The 20,133-nt window shown below is 45.5% G+C and overlaps 1 protein-coding gene and 1 long non-coding RNA gene across 3 annotated transcripts in view; one reads left to right on the plus strand and one right to left on the minus strand.

The window, feature by feature from the left end:
* LOC102450239 (MAX gene-associated protein-like) overlaps nucleotides 1-20,133 on the plus strand; it is a 212,947-nt gene that overhangs the window by 150,886 nt on the left and 41,928 nt on the right. The window contains exons 18-19 of one of the 2 annotated variants that reach the window (XR_012903448.1): nucleotides 5,554-5,834; nucleotides 7,113-7,250. The exons of the other annotated variant lie outside the window; for it this stretch is intronic. The gene's annotated coding sequence lies outside the window, so the exon portion shown is untranslated. Of the gene's footprint in view, nucleotides 1-5,553; nucleotides 5,835-7,112; nucleotides 7,251-20,133 lie in introns of those variants that run through there. 2 annotated transcript variants of the gene reach the window in all.
* Nucleotides 1-20,133, minus strand: part of LOC142829132 (uncharacterized) — a 217,553-nt gene that overhangs the window by 59,395 nt on the left and 138,025 nt on the right. The gene's annotated exons all lie outside the window — the stretch shown is intronic.

A 20,133-nucleotide genomic window follows, 5' to 3' on the forward strand; every position in this document is an offset into this window, starting at 1 on the left:
CATGTAGGAACTAATGATACAGCGAAGAATGACCTTGAGCGTGTTACTGTGGATTATATAGCGCTGGGAAGAAGGATCCAAGAATTCGGAGCGCAAGTGGTGTTCTCGTCCATCTTCCCTGTTGAAGGGAAAGGACTGGGCAGGGATCGTCGAATTGAGGACGTAAATGCGTGGTTGCAGGTGATGTCGCAGAGAGGGCTTTGGTTTCTTCGACCATGGGACTCTGTTCCGGGCACAAGGATTGTTAGGAAGAGATGGGATCCACCTAACGAAAAGAGGAAGGAGCATCTTCGTGGGAAGGCTTGCAAACCTAGTGAGGAGGGCTTTAAACTAGGTTCGTCAGGGGACGGCGACCAAAACCCTGAGGGGAGAGGGAAAGTCGGATACTGGGAAGAAATGCAGAGAGGAGGGAACAAGAAAGGAGGATCCCTGTTTCAAATGGAGAAGATAGGGCAATCAGCTGGTTACCTGAAGTGTTTGTACACTAATGCAAGAAGCCTGGGCAACAAACAGGAAGAACTGGAGACCCTGGCCCAGTCCAAGAAATATGACTTAATTGGGATAACAGAGACTTGGTGGGATGACTCGCATGACTGGAGCGCTGTCATGGAAGGGTATAGACTGTTCAGGAAGAACAGGCAGGGGAGAAAAGGAGGAGGAGTTGCACTATATGTAAGAGCACTACGATTGCTCTGAACTCCAGTATAAAGAGGGAGAAAAACCTGTTGAGAGTCTATGGGTTAAGTTTAAAGGAGCAAACAATAGCAGTGATGTTGTGGTTGGTGTCTGCTACAGGCCACCGGATCAGGTGGATGAGGTAGATGAGGCTTTCTTTGGACAACTGAGCAAAGCTGCCAGATCACAGGCCCTGGTTCTCGTTGGGGACTTTAATCACCCTGACATCTGTTGGGAAACTAATACGGCAGTACACAGGCAATCCAGGAAGTTTTTGGAGAATGTTGGGGATAACTTCTTGACACAAGTGCTGAAGGATCCAACCAGGGGCCGTGCACAGCTTGACTTTCTGCTCACAAACAGGGAGGAACTAATAGGGGAACTGGAGGTGGGTGACAACCTGGGAAGCAGTGATCATGAGATGGTAGATTTCAGGATCCTGACCAAAGGAAGGAAAGAGAGTAGTATGATACACACCTTGAACTTCCAAAAAGCAGATTTTGACTCCCTCAGTGATCTGATGGGCAGAATCCCCTGGGATGCTAACATGAAGGGGAAAGGAGTCCAGGACAGCTGGCAGTATTTTAAAGAAGCCTTATTGAAGGCACAGAAAGAAACCATCCCGATGCGTAGCAAGAGAGGCAAACATGGTAGGAGACCGGATTGGCTTACAGGGGAAATCCTTGGTGAACTTAAGCACAAAAAGGAAGCATACAAAAAGTGGAAACTTGGACAAATAACCAGGGAGGAGTTTAAATGTACAGCTCAGGAATGCCGGGGGATTATCAGGAAGGCAAAAGCGCAAATGGAATTGCGACTGGCTAAGGATGTAAAGGATAACAAGAAAGGTTTCTACAGGCATGTTAACAAAAAGGTGATCAGAGAGGGTGTGCAGCCCCTAATAGATAAAGGAGGTAACCTAGTGACAGATGATGTAGGGAAAGCTGAAGTACTCAATGCTTTCTTTGCCTCTATATTCACGGACAAGGTCGGCTCCTGGACTTCTGAGCTAAGTGATAGAAGATGGGATGAAGATGGACAGCCCGTGGTGGGTAAAGAACAGGTTAGGAACTATTTAGAAAAGCTAAACGTACACAAATCCATGGGTCCGGACTTAATGCATCCGAGGGTGCTGAGGGAGTTGGCAACTGTCATTGAGGAGCCTTTGGCTATTATTTTTGAAAAGTCGTGGAGATCGGGAGAAATCCCGGATGATTGGAAAAAGGCAAATGTAGTGCCCATCTTCAAAAAAGGGAAGAAGGACGATCCAGGGAACTATAGGCCGGTCAGTCTTACCTCGGTTCCTGGAAAAATCATGGAAGGGATCCTTAAGGAATCCATTTTGAGACACTTGGATGAGAGGAAAGTGATTAGGAATAGTCAGCATGGATTCACAAAGGGCAAGTCGTGCCTGACCAATCTGATTAGCTTCTATGATGAGGTAACTGGATTGGTGGACATGGGAAAGTCAGTGGATGTTATATACCTTGACTTTAGCACGGCTTTTGATACGGTCTCCCACAATATCCGTGCCAGCAAGTTAAGGGAATGTGGATTGGATAAATGGACGGTAAGATGGATAGAAAGATGGCTAGAAGGCCGGGCCCAGCGGGTAGTGATCAATGGCTCGATGTCAGGATGGCGGTCAGTTTCTAGCGGAGTACCCCAAGTTTCGGTTCTAGGACCGGTTTTGTTCAATATCTTTATTAATGACCTGGATGAGGGGATGGAGTGCACCCTCAGCAAGTTTGCGGATGACACTAAGCTAGGGGGAGAGGTAGATACGCTGGAGGGCAGAGATACGGTCCAGAGTGACTTAGACAAATTGGAGGATTGGGCCGCAAGAAATCTGATGAGGTTCAACAAGGACAAGTGTAGAGTCCTGCACTTGGGACGGAAGAATCCCAAGCATAGTTACAAGCTGGGGACCAACCACTTAAGTAGTAGTTCAGCAGAAAAGGACCTGGGGGTTACAGTGGATGAGAAGCTGGATATGAGTCAACAGTGTGCCCTTGTAGCCAAGAAGGCTAATGGCATATTAGGTTGCATTAAGAGGAGCATTGCCAGCAGATCAAGAGATGTCATTATTCCCCTTTATTTGGCATTGGTAAGGCCACATCTGGAGTATTGTGTCCAGTTCTGGACCCCCCACTACAAAAAAGATGTGGACGCATTGGAGAGGGTCCAGCGGAGGGCAACCAAAATGATTAGGGGGCTGGAGCTTATGACTTATGAGGAGAGGCTGAGGGAGTTGGGTCTGTTTAGTCTGCAGAAGCGAAGAGTGAGGGGGAATTTGATAGCAGCCTTCAACTTCTTGAAGGGAGGTTCCAAAGAGGATGGAGAAAGGCTGTTCTCAGTAGTGACAGATGGCAGAACAAGGAGCAATGGTCTCAAGTTGTGGTGGGAGAGGTCCAGGTTGGATATTAGGAAAAACTATTTCACTAGGAGGGTGGTGAAGCACTGGAATGGGTTACCTAGGGAAGTAGTGGAGTCTCCATCACTAGAGGTGTTTAAGTCTCGGCTTGACAAAGCCCTGGCCGGGTTGATTTAGATGGGATTGGTCCTGCCTAGAGCAGGGGGCTGGACTTGATGACCTTCTGAGATCTCTTCCAGTTCTATGATTCTGTGATAAGGGGATGGGTTGATGAGAGAATATGATCTTGGTAACTAATTGACCATTCATTTTTAGTGGGAAATATGTCAATGGAGGGATGATAGGAGTTACTATAGAGAATTTCTGGGTGTCTGCCTGGTGGGTCTTGCCCACATGCTCAGGGTTTAGCTGATCGCCATATTTGGGGTCGGGAAGGAATTTTCCTCCAGGGTAGATTGGCAGAGACCCTGGAGGTTTTTCGCCTTCCTCTGTAGCATGGGGCGCAGATCACAGCTGGAGGACTCTCTGCATCTTGGGACCTTCAAAGTATTTGAAGGCTTCAATATCGGAGATATAGGTGAGAGGATTATTCTAAGAGGGGTGGGTGAGATTCTGTGGCCTGCACTGTGCAGGGGGTCAGACTAGATGATCATAATGGTCCCTTCTGACCTTAAAGTCTATGAGTCTGAGTGTCAAAGGGGAGTCCCATCCAGTCTTCAGCTAGAAGGGTAGTGATTGCAATATGAAGGGTGTGACAAACCCTACCCCCCCAATTTAGAATTAAGTGGCTGGCATAACAAGTGAATTCAGAGGTAAGGTGATGTAGACTCAAGAAGCAGTGAAAGGAGGAAGACATCACAGAGAAGTTTGTATGGGAAGAATTTAAGAATTAGAAAAATCCCTTATGAGCCTATTATTTCACTCTGTTCCTTTTTTCATGTGTTGAAATTGTGTCACAGTAAAGATCATAATGTCATAGAGCCTGATTCTTTTGCATGGATAGGAAGAAATGCAGCAGAAAATTGTAAATCTTCACTAAAACATAAATTTTGAATAATGTAAAGCCTGTTCATGACTACAATAAAGTGAATGGCCATGTTTTTAAATGTTTCCGTTTATATACAGGGTGCTCTTTAACAACAGCGGGGCCTTAATTTTTTGCTAAATTGACTAGTGGAGCACCTCAAACAGGGCAAAGAAGGAACCTGTTGAGATTTTGACCTGCAAGTTTTTATTTGCAGCTGCTCTACCCTCATCTGGTGGTGTTTTCACACAGTTTGTGATGAGTAAAGTTGGAGCTCTGCAGCAGAAGATTCCTGGAGTTAGCACACCCCAGCCCCTGACAGGGCCACAGAAGTTCAATGTCAGGCCTACACCAATAATGGTCGTCACTCCAGTGGTTCCCTCAAGGCCATCTCCAGTTTACTGCACTGTCTCACCTCCTGTCACTGCAGCTGCCACCACCTCTCTAGTTACGTTAGAAAGTGTTACCACTGTGATATCATCTACTGCGACCACTACTGGCCATACAAGAGCTAATGAATCTACCCACTCTCCCCCTGGCATTGCCATTGCAGGTGCTCCTGGAACATCTGAAGCCAGTGCCTGTTCTGCTGTCTCACCCATTACCCCTACAGCTACTGTGAACATAACAAAAGCAACTGGAATGGCTACACCAGTAGCAACCATATCATTCCCTAACTCTGTAGTAACTACACCAGCCACTAATCATCCAGTTCCTACCACCTCCTCATCTCCAGTTGTGGTGACAACAACTGCAGTCACTTCCATGGCGACCACTCCAACCTCATCTGTTGGTTCTATTCCTGTTATACTCTCTGGAGTTAATACAAGTCCTTCACTGAATCCAAGACCAGATAAGGCACAAGCACTACTGGCTAATTGTTGCTGGAAACACTGGTTTCATCAGAATTGGTATAAGAACTATACAGTTGCAGACTATCAGAGAGAGAATAGTGGGACAAGGCAGCTCAGCAGATCCATAATGGGGTATGGAGCCTTCACCTCTTAAGTTTCTGTTTTGAACTCCTGTCAGCTGTTAGTAAACAGAAAATGTAGCCATGTGTTTGTTCACTGGGGTAATATGAAACGAATTGGTGGCTTCAGTCCGTTTCCTACCCGATAAATGTCATATCACAAAACTGTCAGTAAAGCGGTTGTATCTGATTATATCAAGACTGCCAATGAGCATACCAAAGGCCAAGAAATAGGCAGATAATTACTCCCTCATTCTATATTGTTTCATGTGATTGAGGAGATAATTGGCAAAGTGAAGAAGATCATATTGCCCTGGTCCATGCTATATATGTTTGTGGATAAATGGAAGATGTTGAAATTACATGTTATACAGTAGCTTTTAGAGGGATATTGTTAGATGAAAATGACACTTCTGTCTGAAAACATCTCGGTTTTACTTGTAACAAAAAAAGGCAAATTGTGTATCTAAGGAGTATTATGAATCACATTTCTTACTAACTTTTCAGAAGATGGCACTTCTCAGACTACAACTGCAAGCCCCCAGGGTCTGTCTTCTGGAACAGAGAAGCGTGTGGGATCTCGATTACTGCTGATTCCAGTGCATCAAGGCTCTCCTGCTTTACGACCTCTCCACAATGTGCAACTTGCTCAAGGACATACGATGATCCTGCAGCCTCTCAGAAGCCCTGGTGGAGTAAACCTATTTACACATCCCAACGGACAGATCATCCAGCTTGTTCCACTGCATCAGCTCCGAGCAGCTGGCACCCAATCCAACATTCAGCCCGTAATGTTCCGTAATCTATGTACCAAAGGTGTTGGCCATTCTTTTCTGATTTTTTTGTATATTGTTCAGGCAAATCTTATAGCAGATGAGCTTTTCTTTGTGGCAGTTGAAAATGAAAGTAAAAGTAAATGCACAGGATTAATAGAGGATTGCAGGACTATTTGTGTTCTGTGACACTCACGCTGCCAAGAAAAAAATGTCCACAATGTGTCTTCCTTGTGTCAGTTGGGAGAGTAAAGTGTAATCATTCAGACGTGATGTGATGTGATATAGGATGAAATAGTACTTGTCTTAAATTAAAGATTTCAGTACTTTCTTTACCCCAAATGTAGGAATTTTGTGTGGTAGGTAGTGATTTTTATATCTGGCATTCACAAGGGTGAATGTACTATCCCAGGCTACGTCTAGACTTCATGGCTCCGTCGACGGCATAGTCAAAGAAGCAGGGATTTAAATAATCCCTGCTTCATTAAAATAAAAATGGCCGCTATGTTGTGCCGACGATCAGCTGATCCGGCACAGCGTTGCAGTCTAGATGCGGTGCGGTCGGCAAAGACTTCCTTATCGTCGGTACAGCGTGGCGGCCATTTTTATTTTAATGAAGGGGGGATTATTTAAATCCCTGCTGCTTTGACTACGCTGAATAAACTATTTTACATGGCTCAGTCAACAGAGCCATGTAGTCTAGACGTAGCCTCAGTGTTGTTTTAAGGATATCAGATTGCTTTGGTGAGTGAAAATCTGACCAGCTCCTTTTTAGTAAAATTTGGCTTTCCAGATTAATCTTTTTTTTTTTTTAATTTCATTTGTTTTTTAAACCAATTTCAGAACTGTTCATTTTCTTTTTCTGGGGAAAAATTACATTTGTTTACGTTTTGAAGATGAGAGAGTGTACAAATTTTAAAAAGATAGTGTTCCAAAATGAAACGACATATTTAGAATTTCAGTTTTGACATTTTCTGACAAAATTTGCAAAGAAAGTAAGTTTATTTTGAATTGGTTTTTATCAAAACTTTTTCTGATTACGTCTAATAACTTTTTCAGCACATTGATGAAACTTGTGCAATAACTAACAAAATTTAGAAGAGAGCCCTTTGTAGATATCTTACAGTATCATACTTTTTATGCAGCAATAGGTATTATATTGAGATTTTGTGATGATGTACCTAATCATAATTCTTGGAAGAAGGTTGTCTGTTTAACTTTTTGTAACATCACGTACTAGAATTAGGAATGATTTTAGGAAATAAGAGATTAAGTATTTTCTCTCTCTCATAGGCTCTGTTGTAGGAATCCGATTGCCTGGGCCTTCTAAGCCTCTTGAGATACCTGTACCACCTCCCTCTTCCACTTCCGTTACTTCGGTTTCCCCTGTCAAAAACCCAGCAGTACAAACGGTTGGATCCAGGTCTGCACCTACAGTTAATTTGGTCACTCAAGCATCATCCATCCTACCATCAGTACCCAGTTTTGTGTCGCAAGCAGGCACCTTGACTTTGAGGATCTCTCCTCCAGGAGCAAACAGCATTGCAGGTCAGACAGGCTCTGAATCTAAGATAACGTATAGCTCAGGTGGTCAAGCACCTAATGCTGCCGGTCTCGTACCCCTTCAGTCTGGAAGTTTTGCCTTGCTTCAACTGCCAGGACAGAAGTCGGTCCCAAACTCTATTCTTCACCATGTTGCATCCCTCCAGATAAAGAAAGATTCCCAGGATGCAAGCCAAAAGGATAAGTCTGTTCCTGCTAAGCAGCAAGAACATGAGAGGGCTTCACCTTCAGAAGATGTGGAGGTCATGGAGTCAGAGGTCACAGTGTCAGATAGCAAACAAGAGGAAAACGAGTTGCCAGCAAATCAGTCAAATAGTAGTGATGAGTCTGCAGCTGATGCAGCCATATCTGACAGAAACTCCACTGCCTCAGAGATGGCTGAGAAGGATTCAGAGATTCTGGAGGATTACTCTGATGACATTACCAACTTTCAGCATGATGTTTCTGCAGATGTTCTATCATCAGACCACTCGTACATCAGTGAGAAGCCCATCGGTGATAAAAACAAAGTGATCGCTGAAAAGAAAGAGGACTCTGTACATTCTGAAAAAGTATTGGAGAATGTTTCAGATAATTCAGGGACTATTTCAGAATTACTAGATCCAGCCATAGTTGCTCCTGCAAATACTGCATATCGAGAGAGTTCCAGGGAGCAGGAAGAGACTGCACTGTTAAAAAGCCATGTGGAGGAGCATTCAAGCCCTGTACAAGCAGAGTGTCCAGATATTGAACAGGAGGGAAATGCACAACTACAGAAAAAAGGGAAAGAGAAGGTGAATGATAAACAGTCACAGAATCCACAGGAGAAGAAAGAGATTTATGCACAACAAGAAGGGACTCAATCACTTGAGAACCAAAAAGAGCTCCAGGAGAGCATTGCACAGTTAGAGGTCAAAAGGAAGGAATGTGAGAATTCTACAGAGACCGAGAACAGAATGGAAGAACAGGAAAATAAATCGGAGATCATTTATACCAAGGAGCATGGCAGTAATTCAGGAGAGGTGCATGTGGGAAGTACAGATGAGTGTAAAGGAAATGTAGATATCCAGAAAAAACTTAAAATTCCTAACCAAGAACAAGGCATCACTGGTTTTCAGAAAGCAAGTGAAAAGGCTACGGACAGCTCAGTTCATACCAATAGTTCTTGGAACACAATGTCTAGTAAGACAACTGGTTTAGACAACAAAAGTAATACTGAGAGAGGGAATAAAGTTGAGAAATCTGCTAAAGGTTATTTCTTGACCCGAGAGCAGAGAGCACAAGAACCCAAACACCACAAAAATGGTTATACTCCTACTGTTGATATTACCATGGATGATGTAGAAGAGGAGGAGGAAGATGATGAAGATGAAAAAACTGATGATTCTGCTAATGAGATGTTGGATGGAGCTTCAGATTTCCGGAGTGAAGAGGAAGTGGATGTGGAAAAATTGGTGAGCCTCTAACACTTTTTAAAATTAAATGTCTCTGATTTTTTGAAAGACTTAAATGGTTTAATATACTATTCATGTGTCCAGGCACAGTGAAAACCTAGAATGCTCACTGTTAGTTAATGCACTGATCTTTTGTTACTTCAGAAAATCTGGATATTGGTCTCAAGTGAGAATATTTTTGGTTTCATTTTAGCTATGCACACTCCTGATGCAACTTGTCACTGTTCATAGCATTTCTTCTTTTTGAGAAATTCATAGGATCTGAAACAGTGATATCTGTTTCACATATAAGGACTGAGATGAATTGGCACAGCTCTGGTACCAACATTGCTCTACCAAATTCACAGTCCATTTTGATCAGTTTCATGGCTAGACGGTAAAGAGCTTCAAAGCATCTCACCAAACTAGGTGACTGGGCAACAAAGTAGCAAATGAATTTTAATTTGATAAGTGCAAAATAATGCATATTGAAAAACATAATCCCCACTATATTTACAAAACAATGAGGACTAAATTAGCTATGACCCCGAGAGGGGGAGAGAGAGATCTTGGTGTCATTATGGATAATTCTCTGGAAACAAAAGTACAGCAGCAACGGTCAAAAAATGCAAATAGAATGTTAGGAATAATTAAAAGTGGATAGATATTAAGACTGAGAATATTTTATTACCTTTGTATTAATTCATTGCCTCACCTCAAAAGAGATTATGTTGGCATTGGAAAAATTTTAGAAAAGGGCAACAAAAATAATTAGGGGGTTGGAATGGCTGCCATATGAAGAGAGATTAAAAAGATTAAGACTTTTCATTTTAGAAAAGAGGAGACTAAGGAGAGGGCTATAATAGATGTTTATAAAATCTTGACTGGTGTGGAGAAAGTGAATAAGGAAAAGTTATTTACTTGTTCACATAGCATAAGAAGTAGGAATAACCAAATGAAATTAATAGGTAGCAGGTTTCAAACAAACAAAAGGAGGTGGTACTTCATACAATGCACAGTCAACCTGTGGAACTCCTTGCCAGAGGATGTTGTGAAAGAACTTTACAGGGTTCAAAAAAGAGCTGGATAAATTCATGAAGGTTAGGTCCATCACTGCTTATTAGCCCGGAGTTTCTGGCCTCTGTTTGTCAGAAGCTGGGAATGAGTAACATGGGAGGGATCACTTGATGATTACCTGTTCTGTTTACTCCCTCTGTGACATCAGGCATTGGCCACTATCAGAAGACATGTTACTAGTTTAGATGAACATTTGGTCTGACCCAGTATTACTGTTCTTTTGTTTTATATGATCCTAAACCAAATACTCTCCCTGTGAAGTAGTGCTCCATATTCCATTATAATGTTCCCGAGAAGGTCTTAGAAATGCATTATATAGAGTAACAGCATCCATTATAGGTGTTGATATAGCTTATTGTCCTGTTGGTCTTTTGTACTGCTGTTTTGCACTGGAACGTGTTGATTTTGCTGATTTGCCAATAGTCTCCTCAGTTAAGAATAGAGGATTTTCCTAATTGCTAAACCTAATGGGTGTTCCATTTGACACATGTTGCCTAGATTGGTTATTTGCTCTGTCACCTAAACTATACAGATTCATTAGTGTTTTAATTTTTTTGTCCTTTCTCATTTTGCCTCCCAAGTTTAGTTTATTGTACGAAGCTTTTGTTTTCAGCTTTCATTCAAATTACTTGCATATATATTAAAATAGCCTTAAAACCAAACCTTGACATTTTCCTTCTGATATGTACTGATACATGAAGTAGGTATATGGAGGAGTGAGTGTTTTGTTTGTTTTTGTTTTTAATTTGGGGGTTTTGGGAGGAAGTTTGAGGAGTTTAAAAAAAAAAAGCTGTCAATCAGATATTTAGCTTCATTGTGATACAGTTTTGCTAAATCATTCTCCGTGGTCTTTTTACTGTTTTATTGTGATGTGACTTCCATCACTCCATAATTGAGGTTGCAGCTGAGTTTTAAATGTATGCCTTATTTTGTGGTGGTCTTTTTCCCAAAAAACTTGCAAAAAAAGTATTCTCTGCTTCCAGATTTGTTAGATCTGGGACCAATTCTAAAATATGGTGCAGCTACGCCACTGTTGCACATCTGATGAAGAAGCACTTTGCCAATGGGAGAGTGTTCTCCCATCAACATAATTACTCAATTTCAGCAAGAAACTGAAATTATGTCTGTGGGAGATTCTCTCCCGCCAACATTACTCCAGTGTGACTAGCATGAAACATGGATCGCTTGAAGGGCTTTTTTATATCCCTGAGTGACATAAGTTAGATCAACTTAACTGGTAGTGTAGACCTTCCCTCAGAAAGAGACCCAAAAATCTCATGAGTGTCTTTTTGGGTTGCTTCCTTACTATTGAACTAAAGAAGTGATCAGGAAAATGCCTGCATGCAAAGCCTGCGTCCAGTCCTCCCCTCCTGGCAGAGCAAATAACCTCTAGTTCTTCTTCGAGTGGCCCCGTGGTTGCTCCACTCTAGGTGTCGGTTCCATCCCGGCGCCGCTGGTCGGAAGATTTCAGAGCCATCTTCAGCCGGTCTGCGCATGCCCCCGGCAGCGCGCGGCTTTCGCGCCTTTGATCACGAGCGCAGACCGGCCCCCCTGCCAGTTCCTCTCAACCGTCCTAGGTTGCTGGCGGAGCTTTGTGATCTCCTCAGACACAGAGCAAATCCTGTCAGGAAGAATTGTAAAATAGTTAGTCTTTGTTCAGTAGTTTGTTTACTGTTAATTAGTTAGTTAGTTTTGGAAAAAAAAAAAAAAAAGACGTTCTAGTCAATTTCTGCCAGTGCGGCAGTTTGTCTAGTCAATTTAATCTTGCCTGGGACACCTGGATTCAAATGGTGTTCCCAGTGCAAAGAGGCTATGCCAGCCTCAGACGGTCACACAGTCTGTGTCAATTGTTTGGGGGAGTCCCATGTACCCCCAAAATGCGCTCATTGCTTGAAATTAACCCCGCGGGCGTGCAGGAACAGGGATCTCCGGCTCAAGCTTCTTCTCTGCGACAAGGCTCTTCAGCCTGTACAAACTTCACAGGAGCAAATAACTGCTCCGAAGAGAAGGGTGCCATCCCCAGGAGTGCCTAAAACAAAAAAGAAAAAGGCTTCTCCTGCCCGCTCTCTCCCCGCCGTCCCCCTGCCGCGGGTGAGTCAGGACAAGTCGGAGGCAGCAACAGTGGGCATTCGACCGGCATCTAAATCACTTACCCGGTCTGTGGCAGAATCATCAAAGCCGCGCACAGTTTCGGCTCCTGCAGCAGCTTCCCCTACTTATAGGGAGCATGCACGGACCAGAATCCCTTCGGGGGATAAGCTGGCCATGCCACTAATGCCACCAACGATGCCGCCTGACAAGGAACTGTCCCCGCAGAAGTGGGACGAGTCAGGAGCGGCACCGGAGTCTGCACCACTGAAAAAGGCATCCCCGACCCCTGCACAGGAGTGCTCCAGAGAAGAGACAGCGGCACCAGGAGACCACGGCTCACCGCGCCGTAGACACGGTGCCGACAGGGCAGACGGCACCGCAAGAGAGCAATTCCCCTGGAGCACCCCCGGTGCCGTGTGAGAGCACTCGCTCCTTGCAGGGGGAGATCATTCACTTGGGGCGGAGAGCTGCTCAGTCCTCCCACCCCTCGGCACCGAGATTACAATCAACCTCTCTGCCTCCAAGACATTCTCAGCCGGTGTGTGCTGAGCGTAACCATGGCAACCCAGCAGGAGACCTGACAGCTGCTCTGCAGTCCCGGGCAGCTGTTCCTACTAAGACAGCAAGGAAATCAGCACCTAGAAACCATTCCAGGTCGCCTTCACCGTACTTCTTGCCTGAGCCTTCCCCACCTGCATGTCACTCAGACAGGGGGGCTTATTCCTCTGCATATAGCAATGCTCATAGACGCTCCTGCTCGAATTACTCCTATAGATGTGTGTCTCCACATAGCTCTCGCTCGCCGATCTACTCTCCTCCCAGATCATATCGGAGTAGGAATGGCAGCAGATATGCATCAAGGAGATCATCTCCTGACTATGATTATCATGCTCACAGGAGTTATCATGCCCCTATAAGGAAGGGCAGATCACACTCCCATTCCCACTCTTGCTGTTGCCATCAGCCTTATCATAGACGATCTTCACCAAATGCTCCAGAATATCAAAGACCTCAGTCACCGAAGCCGCCCCTTCCCACGGCCCCCTCAGTATCAGTCTTTTCTGATCCGGAGGAGGGTCAAATTTCAGATACAGGCGAGCACACACCTGCAGTTTCCCCTGGGGATGTCCAATCATCCTCCCCAGATGACGCAGTTTTCGTGGCGGATCCTTCACCACCGGACGATGCCCGTGAATTCCAAGACCTATTCAAGAGGGTGGCACAGTCGCAGGAAGTTCAACTAATGGACGTGCAGGCGAAACAACATAAGTTGTGGAAGAACTTGCACCTTAGGCATCAGTCCAGAGCGACCTTACCGCTAGACGAGGCAATTCTAGAGTCGGCTTCAGAGATCTGGAACACGCCGGCTTCAGTTACCCCATCGTGTAAAAGGGCTGAGAAGATATTTCATAGCAGCCAAAGGGGCAGAGTTCCTGTTCACTCATCCCCAGCCCAATTCACTGGTGGTGGACGCAGCCTTGCAGAGAGCAAAGAGCCCACAGGTCAGAAATTCAGCAGCTGACAAGGATGCAAAAAAGCTAGACATCTTTGGACGGAAGGTGTATTCTTCATCCACGCGTCTCCTGCGTATCGCTAATTATGCAGCGCTCTTGTCCAATCATAACTTCGATAACATTGCAAGATTGACAGAAATTGCACAACGAATCTCCGAGGCTGATAGGGTTCTCCTCCGTGAGATAATTCAAGAGAGCTATGCGTGTGCCAGAGCAGGTCTGCAGATTGCCAGTGACATGGCTGACACAGCGGCGCGAACAGTAGCTACGGCAGTATCCATGCGAAGGGCCTCATGGCTAACAACGGCCGCAGTACCCGGAGAGCTACAATTCAAGGTGGAGGATCTCCCATTTGATAGGATTAAGCTCTTCGCAGAAAATACGGATGACGTACTCCATACAGGGAAGGACTTGCGAACAACCTTATGTACTCTCGGAATGTACATCCCAATTTTCCGCCGCAGACTATATTTTCCGTTCCAAAAACGTTATGACTATCAATTCCGGAGACAACAAAACCGTCCTTATGATAAAGGTCATTCTAAGCAGAGGCCACAGCGCAGACGTCCTCACCTGACTAGAGTGAACAATGCCGGGGCGCCCAAACAGCAGGTTTGACTTCCATGTCGAGGGTGTGCTGAACACTCCAGTCGTTGCCAGAGATGCCAAGCCCATTTTTCATCACAGACTGCAACCCTATTACCATCAATGGGTTGCTGTAACGTCAGACAAATGGGTATTGGAGGTGATAAGATCCGGTCTCACCATCCCACTCACATCCCTCCCTCCTACCACCCCACCATCCCCGTCCCTTTTCAGGGACCCATCTCACGAGGATCTTCTGCAACAAGAGGCTTATCGCCTAGTATCCATCGGAGCGATAGAGAAGGTCCCAGAGGGCTTCTATTCACGTTATTTCCTAATGCAAAAGAAAACGGGGGGATGGAGACCTATTCTGGATCTGCGTCAGTTGAATCACTACCTTCGAAAATAGCGATTCAAAATGGTGACGCTCACTACGATCATTCCAGCTCTGGACAACAAGGATTGGTTCGCGGCCCTCGACCTACAGGATGCGTATTTTCATATAGCAATACATCCTGCACACAGACGATTCCTGCGTTTCGTCATAAAGGACAAGCATTTCCAATATCGTGTCCTCCCATTCGGACTGGCTTCTGTTCCACGGGTATTTTCAAAGACCCTCGCCGTCGTTGCTGCGCACCTCCGGCGACTGCGAGTCATCATATTCCCTTATCTGGATGACTGTTTGATAAAAGGTACGTCTCAGGAAGAAACATTCCTCATGGTCACAACGGTCAGAGGAGTGTTCGACTCTCTTGGACTGATTGTAAACGAGTCGAAATCGACCCTCACTCCAACGCAGAACATACAATTCATAGGGGCATTTCTCGACTCAAGGCTGGCAAGAGCCTATTTACCGAAGGACAGATTCCAGGCAATAAAGGACTTGGTCAGTCTACTCGGCAAGGGCCCAGTAGTCTCAGTACATACCTGTCTGCGTCTCCTGGGCCACATGGCTGCAGCCACGTTTGTCGTTCCTCATGCACGCCTCCACCTCAGAAACCTGCAACACTGGCTGTCAACTGTGTATGCTCCGGGAAGACACGACATTCACAAACAAGTTTCTCCTCCGCTCCACGTTCACGTGTCTCTGCGCTGGTGGACCAAGGCATCAAACATTTTGGTGGGAATGCCTTTCCACAGACCGATTCCATCGGTACAGCTGACGTTGGACGCCTCCCTCATCGGATGGGGTGCGCACATGGGCGACGAACGCATACAAGGTCGCTGGTCTCCTGCCAAGAGGCGTCTACATATCAACATACTGGAGTTGCGTGCAATATTCCTGGCATGCAAACACTTCCTCCCTCACCTGAAAGGCAAGACAGTCAGAGTGCTTACGGACAACATGGCAGCGATGTATTACCTAAACAGATAAGGCGGAGCAAGGTCACATTCCCTATGCACAGAAGCGGTATGGTGTTGGAACTGGTGCATAAGGAACAATATCATCATAGCAGCATCCTACTTACCTGGCATAGCCAATGTCATTGCTGACTCCCTAAGCAGATGCTTTCCCGTCGACCACGAATGGGAGATAAGGCAGGATGTGATTCAGGACGTCTTCAACAGATGGGGCACGCCCCTGGTAGATCTGTTTGCAACGGCTTCCAACAAGAAGTGTCGCCTTTTCTGTTCCAGAGCAGGGATCGGCAAGGGATCCCTAGGCGATGCACTACTAACCAACTGGAAAAAATCACTACTGTACGCGTTTCCTCCAATAGTTCTCATTCCCAGAACACTGGAGAAGATCAGAACGGAGGCAGCAATGGTGATACTGATAGCACCGGCCTGGCCCAGACAAGCTTGGTATCCGTTCTTGCACAGGATGTCTCTACGGCCTCCGTGGCCTCTGCCTTTACACCAGAACCTTCTCTCTCAAGAACGGGGTTCTCTTCTACATCCCAAGCTAGAGATGTTACATCTGACAGCGTGGCTCCTGACTGGCTCGAACAAGATGAGAACCTTTGCTCACAGCAGGTCAAGTCCATTCTGATTCATAGTAGAAAAGATTCAACAATACGTACTTACCTTGCTAAATGGCGCAGATATTCGTCTTGGTGCCTTCAAAACAGCATCCAACCGCTGTCCGCTCCTTTACACCAGGTCCTCGAGTACATGCTTCACTTGCGGACTTCAAAACTCTCGTTGGCATCCCTTCGTGTTCATCTATCGGCCATCAGTGCTTTCCATTCTCCGATACAGGGGTTCTCATTGTTTTCACACCCGACCACCAAGCGATTCTTCAAGGGTCTAAATAATATAAGTCCACCTCGGAGACCTCCTCCACCGTCGTGGAATTTGGACTTAGTACTCGAAACACTTATGTTTCCCCCCTTTGAACCACTGGCATCCGTAGCACTGCAGATGCTAACTATGAAGACTGCTTTCCTGCTTGCAATTACGTCAGTGAGTTAGGAGCGATGATGTCGACTCCCCCATTCACATTGTTTTCAAAAGAAGCAGTGACGCTACGATTGCACCCGGCGTTCACTCCTAAGATCTCCTCGTCGTTTCACATCAACGAACCGATTGTACTTCCTTCTTTTTATCCAAAGCCGCATGCCTCAAATAAGGAGGCTAAGCTTCATACACTGGATCAGACGTGCCCTTGCCTTCTACATAGACAGAACCAGACAGTGGCGCCGAACACTTTTGGTATCAACAGCGCAGCGATCCAAAGGGCAGGCACTTTCAACTCAACGCATAGCTAAGCTTATCTCCCTCTGCATAACCAGGTGTTACTCTATTCGTAACAGACCGTTGCCCTCTAATCCACGGGCACATTCAACTAGGGCAGTAGCAACCTTTACGGCCTTTTCCAGGGGAGTTCTCCTAGCGGATATTTGTAGAGCCGCTATGTGGGCTTCAAGTACTTCTTTTATGAGACACTATGCTATAGTGCAACGATGGGCGTCAGACCATGCGGTGGCTTCCGCAGTCCTGTCTTTTACAGGCAATAATTAATTGACCCAGAGCGCTGGTGTTCCGGTTACTGCTATACAGTCACCTAGAGTGGAGCACCCACGGGGCCACTCGAAGAAGAACAAGTTACTCACCCTGTGTAGTAACGGTGGTTCTTCGAGATGTGCCCCGTGGGTGCTCCACAACCCGCCCTCCTTCCCGCTCCGGGTCTCTCCCTTTGATTTATCTTTTCAGGGACCGAGCGGTGAGAGGAACTGGCGGGGGGGCCGGTCTGCGCTCGTGATCAAAGGCGCGAAAGCCGCGCACTGCAGGGGGCATGCGCAGACCGGCCAAAGATGGCTCTGAAATCTTCCGACCAGCGGCGCCGGGATGGACCCGACACCTAGAGTGGAGCACCCATGGGGCACATCTTGAAGAACCACCGTTACTACACAGGGTGAGTAACTTGTTCTTCAGTTCACCTGTAGTTCAACAGTGGGGGACCCTACTGCTGCAAACCACAAGAAGTATGCCGGGTGGGGAAGAATGAGAAAGAGTTGGTGCTTTCCCTCTGCTGTCTCATCTTGTATGTCTAAACTTGCATCTGGACCACTGCAATTGACAGTTCCCCACTTCCTTCAGCAAATGTCTTGCTCCTCCATATCTTTATACATGCTTGCTTTTCAGAGATCCAGTCTTCCCTCCTGAATGTCACACCATGCATTTCATGTTTTGCAGGAAGGAGCGTGCTCAGGAGTAGTTCATAGGGGAATGCTAGAGCTTCTTTCACATCACCATCTGAGGAAGGCTATAGATCCCAGCAGCATGATTCCCCTTTTGAAAAACCATAGGAGGTTTGGTGAAAGAGACAAGGAGGAGATGTTTTTCTGCCTTCTTTTCTTGCACGTCTGAGATTATCCTGATTGTCTCTTTTGCCATTTCTACATCTTTTGGCTAATTATTGTTCCTGCTGTTATGAATCTCAGGGGATGGTCATGGAGAAAATAGTCTTCTGGCTAGAATTCATGGGAGAGGTGGCCATGTAGACATAGAGGAAATGAAAGTTCCTCAAGAATGTGTGTGGGTGATTCCCAGCATGGGAACACATGTGTACCTCGTGCTAGATCTGTGTCTTTTGAATAGCAGTGTCTGCCAGGACTATGCACGTGCTGTCTGCCTTGTTTGCCTATATAAGCACATATAAAGCATAGGGTGACTGCGTCCTTGTCTCAGTTCTTTCTTTCTATCCGTGGTAGCAAAGTGGAACCTGGTGATTCTGACCCCTTAGTTCTTCACTTTGGCTAAATCACTCAACATTTCTTAAAACATCTTTAGAATTCTTCTGATCTACTGGTATACAACCATCTTGAACTTCCTTAACTTGTCTGGACTGAATACTGATAGTCAGATATTGCCTTTGTTCCTGTACACCCCTCCAAAAGAAATCCTCAACATGGCTGATTTGAAACTTGCATTCTTATGTCCTGTCCATCTTGTATTGAACTAATTCCTTGAAAGGTGGACAAAGCAAATGACTCCTCTGTTTAGGAGAGTTCATTTTACTGAGTAGATGTTCAGTATCCCATTTTTCTCTGCAAGAACGTGTAAATCATGTAACTCACGTTTGAAACGTCATTTTCTGGCGTGATCTGTGAAGGTCTCTTCTGATCCTACACAGACAGGCTGCAGAGTTCCGACAGAGGACAAATTGACTTTAAGCTGTACAGCAGTCAAGCTACCCCAAAAATTATTAGAGAGAAGATGGAGATATAAGAAGATACAGCATTAACCCTGAAATTCCACTGGCATCACATGGCACTAAAGCTGATACTGAAGTTAGTAACAAAAATGGGCTGTGCCCAACACAGGGGCAATGAATCCAGTCGGAACTCTGTCCCGTCACACAAGGACAGACCATGTAAGGCTTTGGAGACAAAACCTCTAAGACATGCACACAAGCTGGTGATATGGAACAAACTTTGGTGCAGAGGAAGACTTCTCCAGCACAGACCTTGGATCTGGTATTGAACTCCTCTGCATCATTGTCTCTAGAAGAAGAGACCGAACTGTCTTCAACACTGGGGTTATGTCTTCACTGCAGGCTTCTTGCGCAAGAACTGTTTTGGACACTCTCTTGAGCAAGAAACCTCTGATGGCCATTTTAGCCATACAAGTTTCTTGCACAAGAAACCCCTGTTGCTTGTCCACACAGCCTTCTTGCGCAAGAGGGCTTATTCCTCATGGGGAGAGGGATAACTCTTGCGCAAGAAGCCCTCTGTTCTGATACTTTACTATAAATTTACTTGCTCAAGAACATGTGTGCAGTGTAGACGCGCTGCAAGTTGTTGTGCAAGAACAGCTGTTCTTGTGCAGAAAGCCTGCACTGTAGACGTAGCCTGAGGCATGGACCAGCACTTCTATAAATTTCAGTGGTGCCACTAGAGGTCTTATGCCCCGGTGATGGAGAGGAGGAATATGTTCTCTCCATCTTAGCAGAAATCACTCTTCTCTATGGTCTGTAATTTGTGTGTCAGAGAGGCCTGCCAACCCTCCCTACACAATCCCACCACAGTCCTTTCTGCAACAACGTTGGGCTAGTCAATATCATGCTAGCCAGCTATCACGCTAAGGCATGTCACTGTGGCCACATGTTGGGCTTAATGGGGCTGTAATCTCATGCTGCTAGAAGCTAGTCTCTCATTTAAGAAACAGATCATTTTCCCCATCAGCTTCTCTGGTCAGATCACTTGTGCTAAACAAGGGGGAACACCAGGAAGAACCTGACCAGGGAGTTGAGCTACACCAGCATTCTACTTCATTCATTGTTGGCTGATGAAGTTGTCCCCAATACTGGCACTGGCTAACAGGTCATTCCAAGAGCTCCTTATGAGAACATCAGAAATTCTAGTCTTAGCTGAGAAGTGTGAATTACAAAAAATCATCTAACATTATTGCAGAAGATACAGTTTCTAGAACTCCTGGTTGATAAGAGCCTACCGCCAGAGGACAGGTCTTGTCAGTTGATGATAAAGCACCTAAACTCAAATATACCAACTGTGTGAACACATCTGGGACTACTATACCATATATTGGTGTGCTTGCTAGATTTCACTTAAGACTCTTCCTTTTCATATCTAACCGAATCCACCCTACTCAAGGGTTTCCTGT

Source organism: Pelodiscus sinensis, chromosome 4 (genome assembly GCF_049634645.1).
Source record: "Pelodiscus sinensis isolate JC-2024 chromosome 4, ASM4963464v1, whole genome shotgun sequence".
Lineage (NCBI taxonomy): Eukaryota > Metazoa > Chordata > Testudines > Trionychidae > Pelodiscus > Pelodiscus sinensis.